Source organism: Babylonia areolata, chromosome 2, assembly GCF_041734735.1.
Source record: "Babylonia areolata isolate BAREFJ2019XMU chromosome 2, ASM4173473v1, whole genome shotgun sequence".
Classification (NCBI taxonomy): Eukaryota; Metazoa; Mollusca; class Gastropoda; order Neogastropoda; family Buccinidae; genus Babylonia; species Babylonia areolata.
In genome coordinates, this window is record NC_134877.1 from 39,656,633 (window position 1) to 39,661,632 (window position 5,000).

A 5,000-nucleotide genomic window follows, 5' to 3' on the forward strand; every position below is an offset into this window, starting at 1 on the left:
CCCACTCAAGAAGTAAATGAAATCTCTCCTGAATCCTCGAATGTTACACTTTTAGGTTTGATAGAGAGATATGGTTAACAGTAGGCTTCTATGTATCGGCAGAATATATATGTTTCCAACATCTGATATATATATATATATATATATATATAAAGCAGAGAAAGAAAGAAAAAAATGAAAGAAAAGGACAAAAGAAAAGAGATACAACATAAGAACAGCAAATGAATGACAGAAAGAAAGGTAAAAATGAAAAAGAGAAAGAAGACAGAAAATCACAAGGTGAACAAAAGAGAAAAAAACAGTATTAGAATCATGCAGTTAAATCATTCAGCATCATGTATTTATCGTACCTGTTACTGATGCGCTGTTGTTGCTACTGTTGTTGTGTTCTTGCTGTTGTTGATGTTACAATTGCTCTAAATCATGCACATCCTTCACAACTTGAAATCTGCAGCCAATATTCGGTACCCTGTCGGCAAATATGGACTCAACAGATAATCGTATTGACCTGTTCTAAATGTTAAATAAAACCGTTAAAAGAATGGAACAAAACGTGTTTACTCAACCCTTTTGGTGTGTGTGTGTGTGTGTGTGTGTGCGTGTGTGTGTGGTGTGTGTGTGTGTGTGTGTGCGTGTGTGTGTGTGTGTGTGTGTGTGTGTGTGTGTGTGTGTGTGGAGAGAGAGAGAGAGAGAGAGAGAGAGAGAGGAACATGTTGGGAAAGTAAATATCAGAGTTCGTTTTTCGCTTGTAAATGATTTAAAAGCTTGCTTTGAAAACAGAAACGAAAGAAAAAAAAGGCATAGAACGCCATTATCTTTCTGTAGTATTTCAGTCAGGAGTAGAATACCCGCTTTAATGCTTTCTGTCCGTTGACAAATACAATACAATGAAATGATTTGAAAGGATCAGTCACACTTACACCAACGATTAATTTAATGTAATAATTGATTCATCTGTGGTTGACATAAAAGTGTTCGAAACTGTCAGGAAAAAGTTTTGGTCAGTTTCTCAGAATTCTGCAATCCAGTGTTTGATCAACAATAAGTGCTGGCAACCTGGATGATGGCCAACAAGTTAGGATTTGCCGTTTTTGAAGTATTGTAAAATGTATCAGTGTGCAATTCATTCTCATTTCTTAGTAGGCTATGTATTTGTATTTGTAAAAAAAAAAATAATAATAATAAAAAGTTTCTTATGAAATAGACAAGCCTTAATGCTTGTTTGTATTAGAATTGATTTGACTCTGCTTTTAGTTATTTCATCCATTATTATTTTGTTATTATGGGGTGATAATGGATATTGTTGATCATGCTTATATTGTCATAAATAAAATTATACCATTCACAGTTAACCAACTTTCTGATTTTATTTCTTGTGAGAAATGATTGGTCTGTTTTTTGTTTGTTTCTTACGCCGAAATACTTGTATCACAGGACAAAATCACTGTAAAAACAACAACAAAACCACTTTTATGATGTTAGTGTGAATGTGCGATCGCAAGTAAGTACACGAACTTGTTAAGTGTACGGTCTCTCCCCCTCCCTCTCTCTTTCTCTCTCTCCCCTCTCACTCGCTTGCTCGCTGTGTGTGTGTGTGTGTGTGTGTGTTAGAATCCATGCGTCGACTCGCACGTGATCGTCTAATTCCCGACTTCCCCTTTTCCCTTTGAGTGGCAATTTCATAATCAGTTATGTATTTGTACACAATTAACGTGCTTTTATCAGCTTACCTCGTTGTTTAAAACCTTTAGAACCTTTTCTCAAGAGAGAGTGGAGAGTGTGGAGCCACATGTAGAACTAGGTCTGGTTTCTTCTCTTTCGGGTTCTTTTCATAATTATGATTGCATCTCTGCCTATGGAAGCAGACATTTTCCATACAAATTCTGGAGGACAACAACAGTCGGTCCTTCAGTAAGTGGTGAACAAAATCATGTTCCCCAATAACATGTCTGTACTTTGTGTTTGAATATAATATCCTCCAGCATAGACACGTGGGCGTGATAAACAGTTCGTTTGTGTGTGTGTGTGTGTGTGTGTGTGTGTGTGTGTGTGTGTGTGTGTGCGAAGTCAAGTCGAGTCAAAAATTTTATTTCAAGATGGTAATTATTAAGGAACAACTGCTTTTTTTTGCTTTTTTTATTTTTACATCAAGCCATCTGGATAATAGAAAACAAAACAAAAGAAATACAGATATAGATTTTTTAAAGGAAAGAAAAAAAAAGAGAGGAGAAATGTAGATATATTTTTTAAAAACCTGATAAAATAGATACATGCATACATACAAGAATCGCGCGATAATGAAATACACAGTAGCATTTCTGTTTCGTGCTCATAAACAAAAATACACGTACACATACACGAATTCACAACCCACACCATTTCGCATTCACATACCCCCTCATATAACACACTGAAGTAAACCGCCAGTCAAAACATACACAAAACATTTAACAAAATGTGTGTGTGTGTGTGTGTGTGTGTGTGTGTGTGTGTGTGTGTGTGTGCGCGTGTGATGGTGGAGGTGTGTGTGGGGGGTGGGGGGGTGGGGGGGTGGCTGGGGAGTGGCGGGGGAGGGGACAGAAGTATTCGAGAGGTAGGAGCCTGCCCAGAGAGGAGGAAAAGTGGGAGAGTGAAATGGAATCGAGAGTCGAGGGTGCAGGGGAGATAACTCAGATTTGGAATGGAGTCCTATACATCCTTTCTGGTCGAAGGCGTGACATGTTAGTGTGTGTGTGTGTGTGTGTGTGTGTGTGTGTGTGTGTGTGTGTGTGTAAGAGAGCAAGAACTAGAGTGTGTGGCTTGCTTTTACTCTTTCTGTAAAAAATATATTTGCCTTCCGGTTACCAAGTTGATTTTTTTTTTTCAGAAATTACATGCAAAAAAGAATGAATATATGAATGAATAAACAAATATATGAATGAATGAATGATGATGATGATGACGAAGAAGAAGAAGAAGAAGAAGAAGAAGAATCCATTAAAACGTTTGTAACATTTGCGAAAGACACTTTAACAAAACAAACAAACAAACTCATTACTCACGTTTCACTTCCACGGAACAAGAAAGCGTAACATATCAAACCGACGTCTATCAGTATCTCGCAAACGATGCTATCGGATATAGTTCCTTATTTTTCTGAACAATTGTTTCAGAGCACAGCAGTTGTTATAATTATTGATATCGTAATCATCTCTTCTATTACTATTATTATTATCATCATTGTTGTTGATGATGATACTGGTGTTGTTTCGGAGCACAGCAGTTGCTATTACATTTATTGATATCGTAATCATCTCTTCTATTATTATTATCATTGTTGTTGATGATGTTGTTGTGCTACACACACACACACACACACACACACACACAGAGAGAGAGAGAGAGAGAGAGAGAGAGAGAGAGGTTTTTGTTTTGTTTTGTTTTGTTTTACTTTGTTTTGCAAGAATTTCACTCGAACCATTTACGTGTAGCGTCCATGTTAAGTGTGTGTGTGTGCAAATGTAAAATTTCGTGCATAGTAGGTTACTCGCTTTCTGATCTTATTAGCGATGCTATTTCCCTCAGATTTGATGTGTTATTCTTATACATGCAGTGGGCACATAATCATAAATATTATATGTGTGTGAGGTCTGTGTGTGTCTTGAAGCAGAGACAGATATATACTTTGGCTGTTGGCTACCGTTGGAAACAAACAAACAAAAAAAGATTAATTTATTCATTCGTTCATTCTCTTTTCTCTCCCTCTCCCTCCCTCCATCCCTAACCCCCACCCCCACGCCACCCCCCCACCCACACACGTACCACGAAGAAACCAGTTACTGTCCTTTAACAGAAGCATGGATGATTAACATCAGAAGAAAAGCACATATAAACATTTTCAGTATGATAAGCACAGTTCACTTCGCTGTTTTATCAGTTAGCAAGTACAAGCAAGTGTGTGTGTGCTTGTGTTCGTGCGTGCGTGTGTGTATGAGTGTAATGGCTTATAGTTGTTTTCATAGACATATATTTACGATAACTGAACGAAACCTAGAAGCCGTTAATTTTAATTATTTCAACTTCATTATGATGTACAATTCCTTCAAAGTCTGTTTCACACCAATATCAAATCACAGTCATAAATCCAACAACAAATCCAGCTGACATCTTTCTGTGTTTTAAGTACACATGTTCATTCTGAACGAGTGGTCTTCAGTGTAGACATGGTTCAAAGCTTGTGTGAGGAAAGTTTCTTGCGCTTTGTTTTCGTGATGTCATGACTGCAGTCCGAATATATTAGCACCACGAAAGGAAAAATCATAAGGAGCAGGCTGACCACTCCGATAACGGCGCTGCTCTGTCGATTGTCATGGGCACAGGATTTCTTCCTCACAGTCTTTGAGAGGTTGGTGACTTCGACGGACAGGTAGTTCTGAATGCTGCTCAGCTGATCCTTCAGGCGGATGGATGCTTCCTCTCTTTGTGTTGGATCTGGACGAATGGAAGCGCGTGCATTAACAGAAGCACGTGCACGACGGAACTCACAGCAGGCAGAGCAGTGGCTACTAAGGACGCGCGTGGTGGTGTCTCCTCTGCTGGCCTCTGCCGTTGCTTTGGTGACAGTCGGTGTGTGCCAACCACTGTCAACTGTCTCGCCCACAAAGCTGATGTCAGTGGTTTTCGTGATGTGCATGGATGATTCCAGAAATAATGCTGTTCCTGTTTTTGCCGAGACGATATTGGAGTTGATCAACCGGTTTTCAGGGAGCTGTTCACTAACAACTGCCCCTGCAGAAGTGGCCATGACAGGAGTTGTTGCTGTGTGATGGAGATTTAACACCACAGTGCCTGCAGATGTTGGTTTCATGCCCCAGGTGTTATCAGCAAGGGAAACCATGGATGATTCCAGAAATGTTAGTGTTCCTGTTTTTGCAGAGACGTACTTTGTATTAACCATGCTGTCTGGCTCAGGATGCTGGTCGCCAGCAGCTGTTGGTACAGTTGTGGCCATGACAGCAGAT